The following is a 25,836-nucleotide window of genomic DNA, read 5'->3' on the forward strand; positions in this document are numbered from 1 at the left end:
TCACTCTTCCACTCAGAACTGTAAACACAGTCAGAGACAACAATAGAGTATGAAAGAAGGCATAGACAGGGCTCAGCAGAATACCTGGCATGTGATGAACATCAGTATTTGTGAGGGCTGGAGAGATGGCTCAGTGGTTAAGAGCACCCGACTACTCTTCCAGAGGTCCTGAGTTCAATTCCCAGCAACCACATGGTGGTTCACAACGATGTCTAATGGGATTGAATGCCTTCTTCTGGTGTGCATGAAGACAGCTACAATGTACTCACACACATGAAATAAATAATCAGTATTTTCATGTAACTAGGAGCTATAGGAAACAACAAATACATAACGGTGAGCGGGTTTTTGAGGGAGAAAAAAAACCAGTAATGTCAAATAAACAGCTCTGGACTACGTAAGAAGTTCCAGGCCAGCCTGGGTTACAGAATGGGACCCTGTCTCAAAAATACAAAAAGACTTAAGACGAGAGAATAAACACCTAATGGCTCGCAGAGGACAGCTTCTGCCCTGGCTAAACACCTAATGACTCATAGGAGAGAGCCTCTGCCCTGGCTCTACGGGCCAGCTGGGGCTCGCCTCCCATTCTCGAACCTTCACTTCGGATCATTATCATTGGTCAGGCAAGAAGCAGAAGAGCTTAAGGAGGTCGGCACTCAGCTCAGTTTCCATCAGGGAGCGAAACAGGTCAGCATGTCTGAGAAGACCTCTCTCTAAATCATTCTTCATTCTTAAGAGGCAGCAAAACAGCCTTCACTCTGCAAAGGCAGCTAACTGGCTTCCGAATTTGGACGGCTGACATGCCATCCATTACTGCGTGAGCTAGGTTTAGTGGGATCTGTTAATTTCCCTCTGGACACTGTTTGAGATGCAGCAGAAGGACACGGTGTAAGATTATAGGGCAACAATCACCTCCTCCAGGTTACAGGGCAAGCACCCATCCACCCACCTCCCCCACCCCCACCACCAGACTATAGAGACAGCTCAAATCCTCCAAGGCTACGGAAGGGTTGGATGTGATCATGTGACATATTTTTGCACACATGTATATTCATATTCCCCCTATAAGGGTGGGGGCGGTGGCTAAGGTTGGGCCCTAGAGACTTCAAAAGCCAGTTCTTACTTTGCTTAGTCTCCCTGGCTCACCAGCAGGACTTCCAATGTGACTTCCAATGGCTTTAGTCCTAGACTTGGGACATTGGACATTAGACTGTTTGTATCAGTGGTAAGATCCTGCCAGTCCTAAAAATATAATGATAGTGAGCAGAGCTAATCTTCAGCTTCTGGGCTAGCAGGTAGGAGAGCATCTTTTAACAAGATGGCACCTGGTTTTACGTCCTTTAAACGGTAGTAAGTACACCCGCCACACTTCCGAAATCACGCTTCCTTCTATTGCCCTGTTTGCTTAGGTTCAAGAAGTCCTTTTGTCACAGCAAGCTGTCAGAAGGTCCTGGAGTGTAAGGCAGAGGGTCCGAGGTACAACAAGCTCTTCCCCTGCCCTGGAGCCTTCACAATGGCTCAGCGAGTCAGCACTGCCAGGCCCAGTCCTAAGGTGGGGGCATTTTCTCCGTTATCCATGTTAACATCCCATTACAGTGTTGTTCCAGAGGGGGAACTTCTTGGGCACTCTAGCAAAGCAGGTAGAAACCTGGGACTCCTTCCCCAGGCTCGTTCCCGGCCCAAGCCCCACTGCCTTCGGTGTCAAGCTACCTACTCTCTCCTCTGCAGTGAGAAAGCATTGCCTCTGACTTTGCTTTCCATCTGAGGTCTCCAGGGCCCAATCTCCACCACACCCTGAGCTTTATGCTACAGCTAGGTCCATGTCCCCAAAGGCCTCCACTGTAGATGACCTCATCTGAGAGAGGCTCAGAAACCTACGCTGGCCCCTCTGACCTCACTGAGCCCTAAGCAGGCTCCTCCTGCTGCCCCAATCCCAGCTGATGAGGAGTCAGGAGGACACCATCTCCCACATTCCCCCAAACCCCTTCCCCTCACAACAGTGAGCAAAGAGAAGGAAACAGCTTTAGGGACCATCAGAGCCATCTGTGATGGGGGGGGTGTGTGGGGGGGTGTATGAGGTTTTGTCTGAGAAGAATTCATACATCAGAGGCTTGGTCCATAGAGAATGTTGGTAGGCTGAGACTGAAAAGGGATGGCGCTGGATGGGGGCTGGGAGGTCCTGTGGCAAGTGTCCCGAGAGGGACAGATGATAAAATTAGTCTTGTAGGACCTTGAGTTGGTTCTTGTAAGTTGTTACCAATGAGTCTAAATTCTCTGTCTGGGTAGCCATGGGGGTGCCGTGCAACCCTGCTTGACAGAAGACAGCAGACCCGCTGGTGACATGAGGTGGCCAATGGGACAGGAATGTGTGCCTTTTGCCCACTGGGTGTCCATGCCTCTTTCTAGACTCATGCCCTGAGGCACCATGAGGTACTGGGATTCTTGGTGGTATCCTAAGGCTCAGGTTGAAACCCAAGGGGGCCTGGGCTTCCAGGGTGAAGAGCCACTATGTCAGCACTGTTCACACATCTCTGCCTCTGTAAAAAAGGAAGGAGGAGAAGGAAGAGAAGGTGGAGGTAAAGGGGAAGGGGAGAAGAAGAAAGAAAAAAAGAGACCACTTGTACAAACCAGACTTCAAGGCCTTCAGTTCCCAGCACCCAAAGTATTGGAACAGCATGATCTTACAGAGAAGGACTTGCCTCTGTAGAAAGCCAAGCATCCAGAGAAATTAAAGATCAGTGAAAAGCCCACCCAGGCTGGATATGGTTGGTATATTTGAATATTCTTAAAAATGTAAAACAGGTAGGAGACGGAATCAGTTTGATAAAGTGTTTGCCTAGTAAACACATAGGTGTAAATTCAATCCCCAGCATCACGAACAGTAGCCATAGCTACACACACCTGTAATCTCAAAGTCCAAGAGATGGAGGCAGGGGGATGGATTCAAGGCCAGTCTGGGCTATATGAGACTTTCAGAAGGAAGGGAGGAAGGAAAAGAGGAGGGAGGGAAGGTGGGAGGAAGGGAGGGAAAGATGGATGATAGATGAGAGGGAGGGAGAATAAACTGAGGAAGCTGGAAGAGCACCCAGATAGCTGTCCCTGGGTGGACTAAGATTACAGCAACAGAAGCAGGAAAATGCTGGTAGGGTTCCACCCTACAGCTGAGCCTGAAAAAATGTCACTAGTAAAACAAACAGGCCACAAAAGACAGGTACAATATGGTTTCAAATGAGGAAGCAAAAAACAGAGCAGCAGCCACCTCTGTTCAATTTCTAAATTAGCCTTTAAAAGTTTCTGTAAGACAATGCTGTATATATGTGAGTTGTGTGTATGTAAACATGGTCCACACCACTGAAATGCATACTCAGAACGTTTAAGGTGGTGAAATTTAAAGCTAGGTGATACAACACCACAATAACCACAAAAATAGAGTTGGGCATGTAACTGGAGCAGGGCCTTAGGCTCATTCCCAGAACTGGACACACACACACACACACACACACACTCTCTCTCTCTCACACACATGTATACACACACATACTCACACATGCTCACACACATGTTCACACACTTGCACACTCACACATGGTCACACATGCACACTCTCACACACACATACACACATGCTCACATATAGGCACTCACACACATACACATACATATTCACACACATGTTCACACACATGCAGACTCACACACACACGTACTTACACACATGTATACACACATGCTCACACATATACACACACACACATATTCTATAAGATATGAGGGGAAAGGAGGGACGAGTTGAGGCCTCTCCAGTTGAGCCTGGCAGAGAGACAGCAAAGCTCAGAGGTAGGAAAAATGGGCATCGCTCTGAGGCAGGCATTTGAGCCAAGTCACACAGAGTCTCTTCGTGGGGCTTCAGGCCTCAAGCCAGGGCCTTTCAAGCCCCCAGAACAAAAGACATCTGACTGCCTACTGGTCTAGATTCAAAGCAGCCATGGAGTGTCACTTCTGTGGAGACTGCCATGGTGTTTACAACACCAGAATGGCCAGGTGTCCCGCGGGACTCAGTAAGCCTCAGTCTTTTCAGTCACTCAGACCAAGTGCAAGGCTTCCGGCACTGGGGTCACCTCTGTGGGGGTTCTAGAGAGTACTGAGAGAGATAACAGTGCAGACCTGTCGGAGACAAAGGGAATCACCAGCCACTGGGGGGCTACTGTATTGAACCTTAAAAAAATAAAAACATAAAACTCTTTTCTCAGGGTCTCTGGTAACGTTTCATATTTGGTATGGTCACTTGGATTAGTGGGCACAAGGAACTAAGTCTCTAACTTTAGAACAGTCTGCATACAGTAATGACATCACAGCTATCCTACCTGGCATGTTCACATCCCTCCTACCCTCTCCATCCTGCCTCTTTGTAGAAAGAGGCCTGACTGGGTACCAGACAGACTCGCTCTGCCTTGCTGCCTTCTCTGGAGAACAAGGGTAATGAGAGGCACACTCCAGTCACCCAAGTCCAACTTGGGACTTCCCAACTTGACTGACACTGGGGCAAAAGTGACAGACACTCAATCGAATCCCTACCTCAGCTGGATGTGGTAACACATGCCTGCAATCTTAGCACTTGTGAGGCTAAGACTTGCTCTGAGGTCAAGGCCAGTTTGTACAAATGCCAAAAACTTGGTTCAAACAAAACAAAAAACAAGACAAAATGAGACCAATAGGGTGGGAGTGAAGGACAAGAACAGACCTTACTTCGAATTTCAAATAATTGAATTTTAGTCTCTTCCCTGACCATCACTACGGCATTTGAAGCCCTCTTTCCACACCGCACAGCAGCAGAAAGCCGCAGCCTATGGGACCAGTGTGCTGTGTGGCTGAGCTGGGCCAGACGTCTAGTAGCTTAGACGAAATGAGTACATTTTTCACTTGAGACCTCGGCTGGCCAGGTTGTAATCTCATAAGCTGAAGGGTGTCTATGTCGCCACCTAGTTCAGAGAGCAAATGAATCAGACTGGACAGCACCAACTGCCAGTTGGCCCTCTGGTTCCTGAGTGCTGGTTACTATTCGGGAGGAGAGAAGGGAAAGGGGTCTGCTCAGTGGCATATGTGGAAAATTGTAATGGCGCCTGGCCTTCCTGAAGAAGGGTCCCTGTATCACCTTCACTTCCCCAAGTAGGAAGGATTCTCAATAGAAGGCTGAAATGAGTGGGAACTCACGAGTCCCCCCGTGGCCAGGCTCTGGTTTAGCCTTTCCTCCTGCCCATCGGGAGTCCCTGGGAGCATGGGTGGGTACCACAGGAGTGGGTGCAGCCCACAGAGAGGGCTCTAACTGATTCTCCATGTGGCTCTCACAGGCCCCGCCATGAGGTGCGAAGGGGTCCATGAAGAAACCAACCTCCCTGTCAAGCAAGAGAAACCCTTTCAGTCACAGCCCCTTCTCTGCCATTACCTTGAAGTATTACACAGGAGAAAACTGGGGACCAGCTAACATCTGTGGATTGTCCACTTCTATATGAGCAAATGTTTGCATGCAGGGTCCTCTCTCGGCTCAGGTGTATGAGTCTCTCTGTGCGTATAACTATATTTGTGGGAAGCACATTAACAATTATCCACCCTCTTCAAGGTTCACCCGTTGGTTTGCAGATTTTTTCTCCTTGGCTTTTGCAATGTCACCCAGTGGAGTGCTCGTGCCAAAAGAATTTAATCTACTGTGACTAGCATCTTCCCATGATGCCTCAGGGAAAGCAACTGACAGGCCGAGATAGATGGGCATCGTGTAGAAAAGACAGCAGTCACTTAGGTTTTGCAAGCTTCGAGGGAAGCCAGTCAGTCTGCTGTCTTCAGTAAGCTCTCAAAGGCTATGGAGAGGTGATAGAACTGCCAGGAGCAGCCAGTCCCAGCTCTGGGCTCCTCCTCACAGTTTTGACAGTTGATATTAAAATAGAGAATCCAGTGTGGCTAAATAAACAAGGAAAAGACTTGAGGCACCCTTCACTAGCTACTTTACCCAACAAAAGACATGCCAGGCTACCAAATGAGGACGGTTAACATCTAATACACTTGCCTTCCTCCAATGCCCTTCTCAATGAGTAATGCTTCAAATGAGGGGACGGGGACTCTGCTGTAGAGAGGAAGAAACCACCCAAACACTGTCCCATCAAACGTCAAAATTACATCAGGTTAGTTTAATGGTCTCAATAGGCTTCCTTCCTTTCGGATTGCAGAATCAGGCAGCGGAAAATGTTCCGAGGGAGCCGGCAGAAGAGGGAGGCTCAAGACAGCAGGGTCAGCAGCACAAAAGCAGAAAGATCATTTCAAAGAGAACAGAAAAATAAATGATCAGTCAGGATTGAGTTTTGCAGGTGACGTTTCTGGGAAAGCATCTGAGAGGCTGTACACACAGGTGGAGATGTGGAGGTTACAGAGAGCACCCGGCTCCTGCTCCTCTGCCAACATACACAGTCACCCTTTTTTCCCTTTTTTTTCTTCCTTTGAGGTAGTGCCTCTTGCTGGAGTTCCAAAGGAGGCTGGCCAGTGATCCCTAGGGAATCTACCTATCTCTGGTGCCCTGGGACTGTATGACCAGGGTGGCTACCATTGGCCCTTTGACATGGGTTCCTGGGAAAATAAACTAAGGACCTCATTGGTTGTTTACAAAGCAAACACTTAGCCCACTGAATACCTCCCCAGCCCCTGGCTACTTCTTCCATGTGTTTGAAGGCCAAAGGAACTTCACTCTAATGATGACAGACACTAATGTGTCTGGGACATCTGCCTATCTCCCCTCTCTCTGATCCTGCTTTGCCCGAAGGTGGAACAAACAGCCTCCATTTAGAATTTAGTTGGTGAGCACTGGTGCGCATGACTACATTTTTGTTTTCAGCCTGGTCCACTGAGGACCCAGTAGAGGCTCTCAGTCTCTTTTAAAACAATGACCTGTTGGGGTTGGGGATTTAGCTCAGTGGTAGAGCGCTTGACTAGGAAGCGGAAGGCCCTGGGTTCGGTCCCCAGCTCCGAAAAATAGAACCAAAAAAAAAAAAAAAAAACAATGACCTGCAAGTGTTGCAGAATAATCCCCAAGACTTTCCGGAGAGGGGGGGTTAAAAAAGCTGCAGAAATTCAGTATCAACTTGAGGCTACAACTTCTTAATTTGCATGACTCACAAGAAGACTGCAACCTTCTTTGGAAGGACAAGGAAGACAAAGTATATAGGGGGCCCAGAACAAGGTAGAGAAGCCAGAAACACAGGTTCTCCTCAGGCTCAACCACACTCTGAGCTGCCAGACTTTCCAAGTGACTTTAGCATGTCCTTGGGCAGATGTGAGGCTACCAGGAATGCTTCATTTTGAGCAACAGCTCCAGGCCTTAAACAGAACTCACAAAGCCACTGAGTTTCAGTCACCACATCAGCCCCTGCCCCTGTCCCCTGAAAGGCAGCAAGGAAGAGATGTGAGACTTCCTCTTCTCCATGCTTCCGATGATAGGTCCCTAAAGGCCAAAGCACAAGCTGCAGGCCAACCGCCATCCCTGACCCCAACTCTCCAATATGCCTCAGACATTCTTCTCACTCCAGAGGGCCTACTCCCCACAGAACACAGCCCCAGCTCAACTCAGGAGGAGGACAAAACTGACCGAAGGACTCTCCAAGGCTGGCTTTGCACCCACATAGTGTAGTTCTTAATCCCTGATTGCGAACAAGGCGAGGAAGAGCCACTCTACTATCCCTTCAAGAACAACTCAGGTCCAGGAAGATGGCTCACCCATGAAGCGCTTACCACCCAAGGATAAGGAGCACACAGAAGAAGCCAATCCTAGCGCTTGGGGACAGGACAGATACTTAGGGCTTGCTGGCCAGCCAGTCTAGATGAATGTGCAAAGTCTGGGTTCAGTAAGAAGTCCTGTCTCAAACTTAAATTGAAGAGAAGTTGAAGAAGACAGCTCAACGTTGCTCTCTGACCCCCATATACGCATACCTGGGTGCATGCACCATTCAAAAGAAGAAACAACTGGAAGTCTGCATGGAGGCATACTGTTACAGAGACAGAAGTATGAACCTGAGGCCAACCTCGGACACGCAGCAAGTCCGAAGCCAACTTGAGCTACATCTGGAGACTCTGTTTCAAAGTAAGAAAGGAAAAGGAGAGAGAGATAGAAAAGGGACTGTTGTTCACTGACGTGCCTCAGTCTCCTAAACTGCAAAATCAATACGTCTGGGCTCACCTCACAGGGCTATAGTGAAGAGGCATGGCCAGTGCTATACATGAAGCAACCCCCACCCTGGTAAGCGCTCAGGCACTCGGGTTCCCGTGAGTGAACTGTCCACCTCAGATGCCCTGTATCTCAGAAGGAGTCTCAGACAACGAACACTTCCTCTGTGGTAATTAGGATGGCCCCATTTATCCCTGCAGCTTCTTTCATAATGTCTCATTTTCCCATTTGTCTTTTAGAGCAAAACAATACCCGGCGGTAACACGAACTGGTGACAGCCTCCACTGCTTTAAGTAATAATTTCCCCAAACGCTGCTGAATCATATTGATTCGGAACTCGCCCACCTTTTAAGCTAGCCAGTAATTGTTAATGGTGTGCACTTGCCGGGTACCCTCTTGATTTAACAGTAAATAATATTAAGACACATCTTATTGTTTTGTGGGCTTTTAGAAATGAGAGGTGATTTTTTTTTCAGTGAGATAAGGGTAAGGGTTTTGTTGTTGTTAAGCGTATCTTCAGAAGAATAGTGGACAGCCCTAGGGTCTTTGTGTTTTCTCTCTGGTCTGTGTATGGGAAAGGAGAAATAAAGGCCCAAGGAAAGGCGGATGTGTTACTTTAAGAGGTGTAGACTAGGCTCAGCCTCACTTCTTCATCCTGCTTAGGAATGGGCTCTGCTGCATTGGTAGCCTCTCAGCTCAGCTGGACCAGGAACTAGGTCTTGTGGGACGGCGAGCTTTTGTAGAGGTGTGCAAACTCCCTTTGATGAGAAAGCGATATTGAGTAACCCAGACACGCCTAAATCATCCCTGTGCAATTTGGGTGCATACAGAGGGCTCTTGCCATCAAGTCTGTGGGCTCTGGTGGGGTCACAGGCTTGGTGTCTCTGCAGCCGAACAAGCGTTCTGGCTCCCACAACTCCCAGAACCCCCAGAGCCAACCAAGACTGACCACCTGGCTATGGCCAGGAACTTGCCACCAGCAGGTTTCTTCCTTAAAGACCTCTTGGAGCACAAGTGAAGCCAGGACAGAAACCCTGTTATTTTCTAACGTCTAAGGGGGCCAACCAGAAGCCTGGACAGGACATAGCACTGGATTCAGTGCATCCTCCAGATGTAACTAACTAAACAGGCCATCTGAGGTCATGGTGCTCTTTTGGGGAGTCCAGGCGCCATGAGGATCTGGACTGTCCCAAGAGGCCTCTTAACCACAGTGGCAATCAGTACACCCTTGCTGATGGATCCAAAAGTTCACACCCCTGCTGATGGATCCAAGAGCACACCCCTGCGGATGGATCCAAGAGCACACACCTGCTGATGGATCCAAGAGCACACCCCTGCTGATAGATCCAAGAGCACACCCCTGCTGATGGATCCAAGAGTTCACACCCCTGCTGATGGATCCAAGAGTTCACACCCCTGCTGATGGATCCAAGGGCACACCCCTGCTGATGGATCCAAAAGTTCACACCCCTGCTGATGGATCCAAGGACACACCCCTGCTGATGGATCCAAGAGCACACCCCTGCTGATGGATCCAAGGACACACCCCTGCTGATGGATCCAAGAGGGCACACCCCTGCTGATGGATCCAAGAGTTCACACCCCTGCTGATGGATCCAAGGGCACACCCTTCCTGATGGATCCAAAAGTTCACACCCCTGCTGATGGATCCAGGGGCACACCCCTGCTGATAGATCCAAGGGCACACCCCTGCTGATGGATTCAAGAGTTCACACCCCTGCTGATGGATCCAAGAGCACACCCTGCTGATAGATCCAAGAGCACACCCCTGCTGATGGATCGAAGGGCACACCCCTGCTGATGGATCCAAGGGCACACCCTTGCTGATGGGTTCAAGTGCACACCCCTCCTGATGGATCCAAGTGCACACCCCTCCTGATGGATCCAAGGGCACACCACTGCTGATGGATCCAAGGGCACACCCCTGCTGATGGATCCAAGGGCACACCCCTGCTGATGGATCCAAGAGTTCACACCCCTGCTGATGGATCCAAGAGCACACCCCTGCTGATGGATCCAAGAGTTCACACCCCTGCTGATGGATCCAAGAGTTCACACCCCTGCTGATGGATCCAAGAGCACACCCCTCCTAATGGATCCAAGAGTTCACACCCCTCCTGATGGATTCAAGTGCTGATGGATCCAAGGGCACACTTCTGCTGATGGATCCAAGGGCACACTTCTGTTGATGGATCCAAGAGTTTACACCCCTGCTGATGGATCCAAGAGTTTACACCCCTGCTGATGGATCCAAGTGCACACCCCTGAGTTTTTCGTAGTAGGGCTTTGTGCAGGGTTGGCGTTCCTAAGGGTGATCCCCTCCATCTTCCCACCAGGGTCACCGTAATGGTCAAGGTAAATCTTGGTGAAACTAATTACAGTAGCTCATACTTGCCAGTCCAACACTCTACCACTCTGCTGCACCTTCCAGCTTCTGAATATTCTAGAAGCAATGAAGACGATACGGAGTTCATAATGCATTTTATTTTAGCCGCTGCTTCCAATATGTCCCTGGTCTCTAATGAATGCTATGAAGCCAAAATAATAATAATTCTTCAGAGCATTGCAGGAGGCAAGAACAATAACCCTTCTGTAAGCCACAGTCAGTAATGCGAATCCTTAAGAGCATCGTCTAATGGCACTCTAGGAACAGGCTCCTCTGCTGGGTATGGCGGTGCACACCTATAGTCCCAGCACGAGTCCCAGCACTGAGGCAGGAGGATCGAGAGTTAAGCCATTCAAAAAAGGAGGAGAAAGCAAACAAGGCGTGGGGAGGAGGGAAAGAAAGAAAAGGGGAGGAAGGAGGGAGGGAGGCAGGGACGGAAAGGAAGGCAGAAAAATCCTAGAAATTACTGAAAACAAAACCAAAACTGTTAGTCAGCAGTTCTCTGTGCACGGGGCTTACATGGATGAAAATAAACAACCTGACAATGTGATGCTTCGAATGTGATTTCCTTTCTCTTTTTTAACTTAGTTTTCATTTATTTTTAGTTGTGTATATGACTGTGTGTATGCCTCTGTGGGGGGATGTGCTTTGTGTGTGTGTGTGTGTGTGTGTGTGTGTGTGTGTGTTTATGCCTGTGTGTATCTGTGTATGTCTGTAAAGTATGTGTGCATGTCTGTGTGTGTATGCCTCTATGTGTGTGCCTGTGTGTTTGTGGGTATTGGGAGGTATCTGTGCGTGTGTGTGTGTGTGTGTGTGTGTGTGTGTGTGTGTGTGTGTGTATGCCATGTACAATGCTAAATGCTGAGACTGTATTAAACAGGACAGATGGGGTCTACATTTTCATGGGACTCAGTCGGAAGATCATATAAACTGATAATCAGTGGCAGTATCGTTAAATTAATTATATTTTAATAAGATTACTAATGATAGCAGCTAAAATGCACAAAACGTTAGCTAAGCATCAGAGTCGGAGGCTGTGCAGATCAAGATTTCCAGCCGTTTAGTTCCGCACTATGACATGCAAAGCCAAGACAACAAACGCTCCTCAAGAGAGATTGAGTGAAAGGGTAAAGCACAGGCTACACCAGCCAAGGACCCAAGTTCAAATTCCCAGAACCCACATAAAACACAGCAGCACACATCTGTAATCTCAGTCCTCCTACAGCAAAACAGGAGGCAGACGTAGAGGCTTGCGGGCTGGCTAAGCTGGGGCACTTGGTAATATTCAACAAAGAGATCCTCTGTCAAGCAAGGCTGACAAAACAAGGTGGTCCTCTGATCTCTACACCATGGCCTGTGTGTACCCCTAATCTGCACAGGAACATGTCTGTGCACACATACACAAAAGGAAAGCCTGACAACTAGGATTTTCTGGGTGCCTTGCCTAGCTGCCCTGTTGCAACCTAATATCAGTAACATACAGGACTAGATTTCATCGTTCCAAATTGGCTTTAAAATCGGTGGAATGAGACGGTGGAATGGCAGCTATCGTGGGTTTGCAGCCATGGGCCTGAGTTGGTGTTCAGTGCAGAGTTTCATTAGGAAGATGATACAGTCCTGTAAAAGGAGAATGGTAATGACTACGCAACATGCCTATGGTTGGCTGCCCTACTCATTGCTTCTCTTAGTTAGGGACCAAAAGCAACACAGAGAGAAGTACGTTTCTATCAACTCTTAGGTCACACTCCATCACTCAGGGAAGTCAGGACAGAAACTCAAAACCGGCAGACACCCGGAGACAGAGGCATCAATGCAGAGACCGTGGAGGGGTGCTGCTTACTGGCTTGCTCCTCATGGCTTGCCCATGCTGCTTTCTTATACAACCCAGGCCCACCTGCCCAGTGGTAGCACTACCCACATCAATTATTAAGCAAGAAAAGTGCACACAGGCCAACCTGGTGGAGGCGTTTTCTTAACTGAGGTTCCTTCTTCTCAAATAACTCTAGCTTGTGCCAACTTGACCAAAAACTAACCAGGACATCATTTGATTACAACACCTGAAAAAGGTTACTTCCAAGAATAAGGATTCATGTGGCTCAAGGTTTGAGGGAACACATTCAGTCATGGCAGCAAAGGCATGGCAACAGGGACATGCTTGCTGTGACTCCTTCCCTCCTTATGTCTCCAGAGAAAACAGGAAGCAGACACTGAACAGGAAGTGAGGAGAAGCTATAAACCTCAAAGCCCGGTGTAACCTACTTCTTCCAATAAAGTTTCACTTTCCAAAGTTCCACAACCTCACCAAACAGCACCTCCCAGGGACCCAAATACTCAAAGGCATAAGCCTGCGAGGAAATAACACAGATGTACTTTAAAGTGGTCAAAATGGTAGATTTCATCATAGGAAGACAACGGTTGATCTCTCTCTGCACTAGGCAGAGATGTCCCCATGCTGGTGTCTGCCGCTGCCCTCCAGGAACCGAGTCTGCAGGCTTTGAGTGTCAGCCACCCTAATTTAGAGCTGTTCCCCTAGCATGGGTGGGGCTGGTACATTCCATCTTCCCGTAGAACCCTTCCCTCTTCGTAGAACCCTTCCCTCTTCCTTCGTGGGATGTTTGGCAAGGTTCCAAAGTTTATCCCAGGTCCAGAGAGCCACAAGAACGACACTGAACAACCCGGTTGGAATGGAGGGGTTCCTGCAGGGCAGGCAGCACTGCCCTCCTACTGGCTGTTCTGGTCAGGTTCCAGACTCCCTACCTGGCCTTGGGGAATGTGGGACCACTGCTAAGGTCAGGCCTACCCTGTAAAGTATCACATCTCCCAGACTAGCAGGCTGAAAGCTGAGCTGGCCAGGCAAGCCTCCTCCTGGTTGTCTTCGAATTTGATCTTGGGTATCACAGGCCCTCCTCAACCCTGGCAGCAGAGATTACTGCAGAGTGTAACTGCTCACCTAGATCCCAGCTGTGATGGCCACACAGGCATCTGAGCCTTGCATCTGAGGCAGGCTAGACTCTCCTGTGCCTGTCGGCCAGGCTCGGGACTCAGAGCAGACAGAACACAGAGTTGGTTATCTTCAGAGCACCTTCTTCTGGGCTCTACGGTCACTCTGGTTTGGTTACAGCTTCTCCATGTCACCGTATCAGGACCCACTCTGCCCTGAAGAAGGTCATGGTGCTCACCGCTTTCTGATGCCTGGGTTCTTCCTCTTTTATCTGCAGTTCTGGGAGTCTGGCTCCCATCCTGTCATTTCTCACACAAGGGCAAGGAATAAAGGACAGTTTCCCCAGCTCCCCATTTCCATGCTGTCCCTGGTAACAGGCTGTCCGGCCTTGTTCAAGGATTTCATTATTGACCACACAGACAAACCACAAAATGGCTTTAGAACTCTGAATTAACAAGATAAGGTGTCTTAATTAGTTTTCCACTATGGTAACAGGATACTCAAGACTAGGTAATTTATGAAGAGAAGGAAACGATGGTTTGGCTTCATGGTTCTGGAAGGCAAGATGGTGTCAGCATCTGCCTGGGGACCATGTGTTGCTGCAGGGATACAAGAAAAGTAAAAAGGGAGAGAGACAGGGGCCTGACACCTGAGACAGCTAACCCACTCCTGTGAGAAAATTACTGAGCCACTCAAGAGTTTTAATGAAGTCAAACCATACCCACGATGGCACCAGTTTTAACAACGACCCGTGGCTTGTCAACACTGCCTCCTGATACAAGGCAGATGCAGGATCTCAGCAGCCTGGTCTTCAGGCCTACAGAAGAACTCATTCAATATTTACCAATGGGTTAGCCTCCTACCATCAGGGTCAGGGTACATATCAAAAAAAAAGTTTCCAAAAACACTTGCTCAAAAACGCTCCCAGTATACCAGGCACACTGAATCATGGGACATGCCGGCTCAAAAGGGGAAGTGATGGCATTAAGACCTTTTCCTTTTCACCAGAGATGTCCACTCTTAAAACATCTCAAGCCGACCATCTGCGCAAGAAGTAATTTCACATGGTGGGGTGAATTCGCAAAGGGACTTCTTCACCACCTCCTCCAGAGCCTCAGCTTTGTAGGAAGCTCCCCAAAGCAGATCCAGATAGAGCCTGAAACATATATGGGAGACCCAGGCTGGGAACAGACCTGTACAACCAGGCCTTACCGACATGTCTACCAGGAGTAAAGTCCTCACTGAACCCCCAAAGATGAGCAGGAGCCCTAGCTCAGAGGGTACACTGATCGGGAAGAATACTCCCACTGGTCTCCACAGTGAGGGGTGATTTGTCTGAAAGTGTGTGTGTGTGTGTGTGTGTGTGTGTGTGTGTGTGTGTGTGTGCACACGCACGAGCACATGCTCTACCCTAGGGGTCGAGGCTCTCTGTCATGCTGGCCTAACTGGACCTGAATTAAAAACAGAAAGCTACCCTAAGGCAGTTTGCCTTCATCACACCCAGCCTCTCAGACTTCTCAGAGGATCACAGAAGCAGGGCATGAGAGGAACTTCCAAACACACCTCTACCCGTGTACTGCGAGAGACGCATTCATCACAAGTAGCTGCTGGAGGAGAGTATGGACAGCAGTTTGGTGGTTCGCTCCAAAACGATTTCTAAAGTTCATAGTGCACTTCCTCACACCTCCCCCAGAAAGCCTGTTTTAAACACCGGCCTCCTGGCAGCCTGGAATCCGTGATAACAGGTCATATATGGCTCAGTGTGATCCCATAGGTCGCTAATCCCAGCATGCTGGAAGTAGAAGCAGACAGACTTCTGCTGAGTTAGCCCAGCCTGGGCTACACAGTGAGAGCCTGTCTCAAAAAAAAAATGGGGTGGAGCATGTTGGGGTCCCAGGTGGTCTAACTGCTCCATATTTGAGGTAAAATTATACAGAGGCTGACAGCATCTTCAAGGTAGGAAGGCGAATATCCAAAGCAGCCAATGAAATGCTCCACGTCACCCAGGGAATGGCACCACCCACACTGCTGAAGATGGAGGGCTTCCTTCTCCAGTCTGACAAGGTGTGTGCAATGGCTTAGCTGCCGGGGAGCCACACAGCTCAGGAACACAGAGAATTTCTCGGTCTTTCTAACTAGCAAAATGCCTTTCCTGAATCTTGCAGCACAGGAGAGAGATGAACGTCGTGTCGCTGTGAGGCACTCACTGAAAAGTTACCATCTATTTCCCCCACACTCCCAGGTTGAGGTCATGCGCGCTTAATCTACCTCTTCCTAAGCAGAGGCTGGGAGGAGCACCATCTGTGGGGACCACCAGGTCCTTGCTAATAAACACGAATGTCACAGTGGGGCATGGCGGTGCACATCTTTACTGTCAGCGCAGGAGAATCACCATGAGTTTGAGGCCAGCCTGATCTACAGGCCAGCCAGGGCTACATAGTGAGATCCTCTCATAAATAGATAGATAAATAAATGAATGAATAAATAAACAAACAAGCAAGCAAATATCGTTATAGTCACTTGCACTTTGAAATCACTTGCCTTAAAAAATGTGCAGATTATATCTTAAAAAAATGATAGGTAAGTTTTCTAGAAGGTATGTATGAACATACTATGCACACAAATGAACCATATATTACAATGCATGCATGTACACACATGATCACACATAATCATATTCTCAGGCACTGCCTATTACTATTTACTTACTTGCATATTTTGAGTCTTTTAAGACAGGGTTTCATGCAGCTCAGGCTAGCCTTGAGCTCATTAAATAGCCAAGGATAGCCTTCAACTTCTGTCCTCTTCCCTCTGCCTTACCAGTGCCAGGACTCCAGGTGTACGTCCCATGAAATCCATATATTCTGTAGACATATTGTTTATGATGCTTTTTCCCTGTTCATGAAAGCCATAGTCAAAAATAAAGATCTGAGAAGCTTACGAGTTTGTCTTCGTGTCAATAAATGATGGTAAAACCAAAATCCTGAGCGAAGTTTTTCCGAGTTAGTGCTGACCCACCCACCCCCAAAATTCTCCTAAAACTTGAGGAACGAGGGGCTGGAGAGACTGATGAGCTGGTAAGAACACTGGATGCTTTCACTGAGGACTGAATTCTATCCCAGCACCCGCCTGGAAGCGTTACAACTGTCTATAACTCCACTTCCAAGGGATCTGACACCCTCTTATGGCTTCTGTAGACCCCAGGTACATGCATGGTACATAAGGCTTATATATATGTAGGCAAAGTACCCAGACACACAGAAATAGTTATATTTTTTAATGCTCAAATTTGAGTGACAAACTGTCTTACTCATACTGTTTAAGCTAATCTACGACACACTCACTCACGTGTGATCCTCTTTGGAGACTACACCTGAGGTCATCTCGTAGCCAGATCCACTAGGCACTCTGTATTTACAATGTATGCCTTTGTTATCTCAACATTAGCTTGCCATTAAATAACAGAAACCACTAATTAAGGTCACACAATGTCTTCAGAGTCCTTGGTCCTTAAAAAACTCTGGCACCAAATTATAATAAGCCAGATCCAAGCTCGCATCATTATGACGCATTAATTCTGACCACATAGAAAAGAATCCTTTAAATTTTTTCTGAGTGTGTATCACCTTACCCAGCTCACAAACTGTACTGCAAAATTCCTCAGACAAGGACATATGACATCACAGAAAACACAAGGGGACATGGTAGGACAACTTGGGTGTATTACTCCTATTAACTATGTCAGAGTGCACTTCTGTCTTCAGAAAATCCTGGTCAATGCATTTAAAGAAATTGGGTTCAGGGCTGGGGGGTGGGGCGTAACTCAGTTGATCAAGTAGCCCCCGGTTCTGTCCCCAGCACCACACAAGCTAGGTGTGATGAGAACTGGATCGGGAAGTCACCCACAACTACAAACACTTCCAGGCTGTCTTAGTCAGGGTTTCTATTCCTATACAAACATCATGAACAAGAAGCTAGTTGGGGAGGAAAGGGTTTATTCAGCTCACATTTCCACATTGCTGCTCATCACCACAGGAAGTCAGGACTGGAACTCACACAGGTCAGGAAGCAGGAGCTGATGCAGAGGCCACAGAGGAATGTTACTGGCTTGCTTCCCCCGGCTTGCTCAGCTTGCTCTCTTATAGAACCCAGGACCACCAGGCCAGGGATGGTACCACCCACATTGTGCCCTCTCACCTTAGATCGATAATTGAGAAAATGCCTTACAGTTGGGTCTCATGGAGGCATTTCCACAAGGGAGGCTCCTTTCTCTCTGATAACTCAAGCTTGTGTCAAGTTGACACACAAAACCAGCCAGTACATAGGTCAAACTGGACAACCTGAGACCCTATCTTGAATAGGGGAAGGGGGGTCAGTAGTTATAAGCAACAGGAGATGCTCCTGTAAAAAGTTGTTAATTGCGTGTATGGAGGAAGAAAAACAATATGCAGTTAAGCTGGTGGTTTTGGAAACCACTTCCCCTCACCCCTCTCCCCTGTGATAAAGGCCCTTTCCTTACTGGATCTTTGGTTCTGCAGAGCCTTAGCTGAATCATCTCGGCCACAGCGAAGCACTGTTCTGCATACAATGAAATCTCATTTGTGTTTCTAAATGCCTTTTACACTGCATCTCAAACTTGCTTCATACACCATATGCCATGCCCTAAATCATAACTGTTAAACACAATTGCCATAGACTGTCTACATGATTCACTGTGGAATGGAATAACTCATTTTCCTTTGTCGCTGTACAGTCTGATTACAGTATTTAATTATAGGAAGACAGGCTAGCTAGCCAAGTTACAAGGATCGCTCTCTGTAATTATGACATCATTTCATGGGTGTCCACGGGCTCCCCCATGACGAGGGTGACGGAGTCTGTCATTTGAGGTCTGTGCATTTAGGTTTAGACTCAGGATTCTAAATCCAAAGGTAGGATCTGCCCATAAGAAAGATCGTACAACATTTGTCTGTCTGGACCTGGGTCACCCGACACAGTAATTCCAGTTGTATCCATTTTCCTACAAATTTCATAGTTTCTCTTTTTTCCCCCCCGCACATTTTCATTATCTATTCATCGGCTGATAGACATCTAGAGTGATTCTATTTCCTGGTTATTGCAAAGAGGACAGCAGTGAACAGGGAACATGGACATGCAGATTATTGTTGCTGTAGAGTTCTCTGGGCATATGCTTAGGAGTGGTATAGCTGAGTCAAACTGTATAGTCCTCCTTTAACCTTTAACAACTTCCTTCTCCTCCTCCTCTTTCTCCTCTTCTTCCTCCTTTTCCTCCTCCTCCTCCTTCTCTTCTTCTTCCTTCTTTTCCTCCTCTTCCTCCTTCTCCTCCTCCTTCTCTTCCTCCTCCTCCTTCTCCTTCTCCTCCTCCTTCTTTTCCTTCTCTTCCTCCTCCTCCTTTTCCTTCTTCTCCTCCTCCTCTTCTTCCTCTTCCTCCTCCTCCTCCTTCTCCTTCTATTTTGCTCATTGGTGTTTTACCTGCATGTATGTCTGGGTGAAGGTGTCAGATCTTGTAGTTACAGACAGTCCTGAGCTGCCGTATGGGTGCTGGGAATTGAATGGGGGGGGATCCTCGGGAAGAACGTTCAGTGCTCCTAACCACTGAGCCATCTCTCCAGTCCCCATTTTAACCTTTTAAAGAAAACTTCCTACTGATCTTCACAGTGGCTGTACACTCTACATTTTCACCAACAGTGGATAAGGGTTCTTTCCCCAGAACCTTGCCATCATCTGCTTTTATTTGATTTAATGGGCCGAGATAAAATCTCAAAGTGGATTTACTTTGCACTTCCCTACTGGCTAATAATAAACATCATTTTAAAAATGAGCAAAGTCAAAGTCTTACCTGAAGAGATATACAAGGAACAGATACCAACAAAATTTAATTTAACTGCATCAAATTGGGAAAACACTAACACATATGCTAAATACACACACACACACACACACACACACACACACACACTCTCAATAGATTTTAACAACAACAATAACAACAAAAAATAAACCTATGAAGTTACCAATAACTACAGATGTGCAAGTCACGACTGTATGTTGACATGTACGTAAAACGTGGTTTGTGAAAGTGTGCCCTTCGGAGCCTCTAACACTTCTTAACGCCGACGACAATCTGAAGACAAACTCACACTCCTTTTCTTAAACACTGAAGATCACTTCCAGAAGTCACATGTTGCTCTGATCTATGGCAGGCTGTGGCTAGCCCTCTCCATTAGTCCTCTGGACTGAAAAGAAAAAAGCCGCTGACCCTTGGAATGAATGTGAATTCTTCATAGTGTGAAGTAGAAACTTCCCTCAAGGAATGAAAACAGCAAACGCTACTCATTTAACTGAAAAGATACTCTGCTTGCAGCCGAAAGGCTGGCTCGGGGGCTAAGTGAACTCACTACCACGCCAGGGCACTTTTGCCAGCATTCGCACAAAACCGCTTGCAACTCCAGCTCCAGGGGGATCCCACAGCTCCGTCACGTGCCCTCACATGCCTATCCTATACACAGTCACATATTGAAAGCAATTAAGACATTTAAAGACTTCTTTCTTTGCAGATGCACTCAGAGCTCAGGCCTCATCGGAGGAGTTTCTTGTCACGGAGGATGGTGGTTAGTACAGAAACTCACAGCTGGGTAAACTGCAGGGAACGAGTAGCTGGGGTCTGTTCAGCCACAAATGGGGCATCACACACTCTTCCCCAAGGCTCAGGGGCCATCTTAGAAGACAAGGCGTGAAGATTTAAGAACTGGAGGAGGGAGGACCAGAGTAAAGCAGTGTCTTCTGGGCAGGACAGGACCACTTCCCCCATGAACTCGTGCCTGCACGAGACGTGCACAAATCCAAGCCAGGCGACACTCCAGCATGAAGTAAGAAGGGTTCGTGAGCTGCACTGTGGACAGGTGACAGATTCTGGGGAGGGAGCGGTGGGTGGGTGCTGGCAGGTGGAACCCCCCGCAAGTGGCCCCACACCCGCACATGGGCAGCACAAAGAGGAGTCCATGGGTTCTTAGATTCAAAAAGTGAGGACACCAAGTCAGAGGGTAGGAAGGTGACGATGGGTCTGGGAGGGGCTGAGGGGCAAAGATGAAGTGAACATCGTCCGCATGAAGTTCTCAAAGAAATAAAAATATCTGCCTCAAAACGAAAAATCCGCTAACAAGAATATGATGAATTGATTTACTCATATATATTTTAATAGGATATAACTTGAAGGGTTTTTGCTCTTTATGCTTTTCATGCATGTGGCGTGTTTTGCCTGTGTGTGTCCGTGTTCCATACATATGCCTGCTGTCCACGGGGGTCAAGGGCATCAGATTCCCTGGAACTGGAGTCACGGGCAGTGTAGGTACCACAAGGTTTGCTGGGAACAAACCTAAGCAAGTGTCCCTAACTGCTGAGCCATCACTCCAGCCCACTTCAAGTGTTCTTGATGGATTAGATCCACAGAAATAGCCTTGTACCAAAGGTCCACCTGGGCTCTATTGTCAAGTGAAAATAAACTACTGGATTTTATGTGTGTGTGTGTGTTATGCATATGTATACATATATGTATGTATATGTATGTATGTGTATGTGTATATGTAGTATGTGTGTTTGTATATATGTAATGTATATATATATATGATGTACATGCATGTGTGTTATGTATAGGTATACATATATGTGTGTATGTGTATATGTATATGTAGTATGTGTGTATATATGTAATATATATGTGTATGATATATATGTATATGTATGTATGTGTATGTATGTATATGTATGTATGTATATATACATATGTATAGTGAGCTCATCTGCACAAACACGCAGTAGAGGCTGTGCCTTCATACGTGTGCACATGTACAAAAGCATGGAGAGGAATGCATGAAGCTAAAAAATATCTTTAAAAGGATGTTCCACTTGATGCTGTAATTTTGCTTCTTACGACCAAGTACACGTGTGAGTATTTTTACAGTTTGAAAACCCCAGTGTCATAATTTGAAGGTCTGAAGGGCATACTGTTTCTAGTCATACTCGCTCTGATGTGAGGTTTATTTTGAAAGCTGAGAATGAATTTCTGTGACCTGCCCACCTCAGCCTGAATTTTCATTCAACAATTACTCGTGTGTCCTGCACGCTCGAAGCATGAGGATGGTAAAGACAGGCACTCGGGGGCTCACGGTGAGGCTCATGGCCACTGCAGCCAGGCCCAACACGGGTTGGTTCGCCACGACCACACCAACATTCTGTCAGCAGCCAAAATTAAACCGACTTAGCAGCATGTGCAATCCAAGCACCCTAAGCCACCAAGCTCTACATTTTAAGTCAGAAGACAGTCATCGAGCCTGGTGACTTAACATAAACCTGGAGTCCTGCACAGAGGAGGATACGGCTCGAGGACCCTGAGGGCTACCAAAACAAAAAAATCCTACTCACAAAAAACAATAATAATAAAAAAAGAAACAACTGTCTTAAAGTTCAATAATTGTTTAGAGACAGAGTCTTCTTGTAGTCCAGGCTGACCTGGAACTCACTATGTAGACCAGGCTAGCCTCGAACTCACAGAGATCCTCCTGCCTCTGCCTCTTGAGTGCTTGGATTAAAGGCGTCCACCACCACGCCTGCCAGTAACCACTCTAAGATTCTGTAACTCCCACTTTCAAAAGACTTAATTTAAGCTAAGGCGTAGAGCCCAGCTTCTCCATGTGGCTCAGTGGGGCAACATGACATACTTCTCAGAATTTAGCCAAAAGGACAGTCTAACAAAGAGGCGGCACAGCTAATTCCTGAAGCAGAATAAAGCCAGCAGCTGTAAAGCTGCTCAATCCACTGTCGTCCTGTGATTTGTTTTGTTTACAGTAACACCAATGCTTAGTTAATTGGATGGATGGCTGTATGTTCGTCCTTCAGCCACAGCTGTCTCAGCTCTCAGAAAATCACCAGAACTTCTGAGCAGTAAGCCGTTGGCATAAATACTGGGTCTCGCTGGTTTAATGTTTTCAAAGAATTGTGTTTAAACTTCTGCCTTAATAGTACATTTCAAGGCAAATGAGTGTGTAGTCGGAGGTTTGGGGGTTCATAGAGACCTTCAGTGCTATCTTCAGGTGACAGCCCTGAGGAGCAATGGCTACCATGGCCTTCCCACCTATGACAGGACATGGATTTGCAGCCAAGCCAATGTACTTGAAATAACTGGACAAGGATGACCAAACTCTTTGGGTGGTGGCGGAATGAGAAGCAAAGATTATACCAGTTTTCTTCCTAATGGCTGCTGGGGGGGGGGTGTTCTGTCATTTTACAATGTGCTTCAGAAGAGCCAACCATAAGCCATTCTCTAGAGCTACTATTTGGCTCCATTATTAGACAATACTTCTGTGAGAAATTATCATCTTGGATTTCCTCTGCAAAGATCCCGAAAGGATGGCCTCGGTGCTCATTTAAATGCTGACACCGAGATTACAGCTTTGGCTTTAATTAGAATCCTTCTGACCTTAAAGTAAAAGCTGGGAAGACACTGAAGTCTTTAAGCCATCAGCAGCTACAAAGCATTTTAACCAGTGAAACAGCTGGGATTCCCATGGGGTGGGAGTTGGAAGCTGCAGCCACCGCTCTCACAGGCAGCTAGGAACACACCACAGCTCCCCCACCCCCAGTTTGCCTGGGGCTTCGCTCTCTGATGTTTATAGCTTTGGGGGCCTGATATCACCAGGCTGCAACTCCTTGGCCTGGAACCAATCTGGTCCTCATGTGGCTGCCTTCTAACTTTACAGATGCTCCATTTTTTTATAGCCACTTTGGAAGCCTCCATCAGAAGCAGGTTTAGACGAGCATCCTTTCTGGACTTGCTCCTGACTTCTCCAAAGGCACACAAGCCTAGGAGTGTGCACGCCCTATCTATCACGTGTACCAGCATAACACAAACAAGATGCTCCACATACATGCACGGCAGTTCCCCGTACACACATGAACCCAGCATGTTATCACATACTCCATAATTCACAAGCCTTATCAATTTCACTCAGGCACACGCACAGACAAACCACTGACTGCCATGTGCTACACAAACAACATATATATAAAATCATACACTACACACGCCATACACAGAAACCACAGCACAGCATATGCACATAGACACACACACACTGCACACATTCTGCACGGTATGCACATCACAAACACACACACCATTGTCACCATCATCGTCGTCGTCATCATTGTTGTCAGCATTGTCAGCGTCTGCCTTACGCGCACACATACCGTGCCAAACAGAACAAGAAACGTCACTTTTGATATCAGTTGGCTCCTGGAGGCTTCTAAGTCCAATGAGAGTGCATTTCCTAGGCTGGAGAGATGTCTTGGCAGTTAAAAGCACCTGCCACTCTTCCAGAGGACTGAATTCAGCTCCGAGCACCCGAAAGTCAGCCTGCAACTGTCTGTAACTCCACTCCAAGAGATAGGATGGCCTTGGGATGCACACACACTTGCCATTCGCTCACACAGACACATAAATAAAATGCTTCTGTTTTTAAAAACGAGGGAATTTCTCTAACTTCAAAGTTCTCGAAGTAAAATTTAATTTAAAACAACTTTCCTTAGTCAGGTAGTGGTGTTGGACATCTTTAATCCCAGCAATCAGGACGCAGAGGCATTTGGTTCTCTGAGTTCAGGGCATGGTCTTCAGATTGAGTTCTAGGATACCAAAGCCTACATACACAAACGCACCAAACACACACACACACACACACACACACACACACACACACACACACACACACACACACCAGCTATTCCAGATGATAAAGCTATACTAATACCTAAGAAAAGATAAAATGACAGGCTAATTAAAAACTATTAACTATCCTTGTATTTATATATTGTTATTGTGCCCATTCAAGATGATCAAAAAACAAATAAAGGTAAGAATTGTAGTATTGTGAAACAAAGGAAATAGTGCCCAGTACTGGTTTTATTTGAGGCTTATTATATAGTCTCGTGGGTTGGAACCAGGGAGACAGAACTGACTGGAGTGCCTTACTTATTACTGAATTATTTATTGATTCGATTAAAACTATCGTCTCCAAAACATTTTCCAATTCCCATATGACTTGTGGATTTGTTCCCTTGTTCCCAGTCAATTCAACTGTCAGAATTTAGGCTCTTGGCTTTTACATCAGCACAGACAGATAAAAGCTTTAAACTCTTGAGCATTTCCCTAGAGGGAAGAGCCTGTCCCATGAGTCACCTCTGAGCCACAAACTCCTTCCTCAGTGTCACCAGAACACTTTGGACTGTAGATGTGTGTGTCTCTGTGTGTGTGTGTGTGTGTGTGTGTGTGTGTGTGTGTGTGTGTGTGTGTTGTGTGTGTGTGTGTCTGTGTGTGTCTGTGTGTGTGTGTAGTGTGTGTGTTGTGTGTGTGTCTGTGTGTGTCTCTGTGTGTGTCTGTGTGTGTGTGTGTGTGTGTGTGTTACACAGTCTGTGCTGTCTCATTTTGAGGACTCCTTTGTAAACCCTCTGTGCTATGGAGATCCAAAGAGAAAAAGCAGAAAGCACACTGAACCTTGGAAGAATGCCAGGTTGGGACCTCTGTCCTAAACCTAGAGGCTGTTTGTCCCATGACTCCTGACCTGGAAGGCTCTCTGGGACTCAACCTGAACAGGAAGAAGGCAAGTGGGGAGGGGAGCCTCAAGAACAGGCAGGGGTATCCCTCTGCTCATTTCTTCTGGTGTAGGAATTGCGGAACGCTGACAGGCAGGAGGAAGAAAACTGTAAACACCTAAGGTTGGAAGTGAGGGCCTCCTTATGGGTACAGGACACGCCCCGTATATAGAAGGCTGTGGGTTTGGTCTCCAGAAATACCAAAAGTAACAAATAAAAATAAACCACTTGGATGCGTCCTTTTATGAGAGGCTAACCGCTAACGCCAGCACCACTGACCCATGCTTCTTTTCATGTGACCACTCTCCCTTCCCCTGCATACACGGAAACGTAGTATAAAAGGGCTCCAGATGTGTACCCGTCTCTGGAGAAGGGCATTCAATATACTGTCTCGCCTACTCATTGAAAAGAAGTACACATTTTACGCAGCCATTTTGTAAAGAATCAGCAACGTTTGAGCCTGTCCTCCTCTAAGATATCTGGGGCCGCTCCTGTGAAACAAAGGCCCTCGTGAACCAGAGGAAGGACTCCACGTCCGTGAACCAGAGACGAAGGTTCACTAACAGGAGAAAATCATCCTTACGGGCACTATCACCACATTAGAGTTACGAGTGGCAGTTA

The 25,836-nt window shown here is 47.2% G+C and overlaps 1 protein-coding gene across 4 annotated transcripts in view; it reads right to left on the bottom strand.

Moving 5' to 3' along the window:
- Positions 1-25,836, bottom strand: part of Dapk1 (death associated protein kinase 1) — a 161,033-nt gene that overhangs the window by 106,397 nt on the left and 28,800 nt on the right. The window lies entirely within an intron of this gene.

The sequence above is a fragment of the Rattus norvegicus genome, chromosome 17 (assembly GCF_036323735.1).
Source record: "Rattus norvegicus strain BN/NHsdMcwi chromosome 17, GRCr8, whole genome shotgun sequence".
Classification (NCBI taxonomy): domain Eukaryota; kingdom Metazoa; phylum Chordata; class Mammalia; order Rodentia; family Muridae; genus Rattus; species Rattus norvegicus.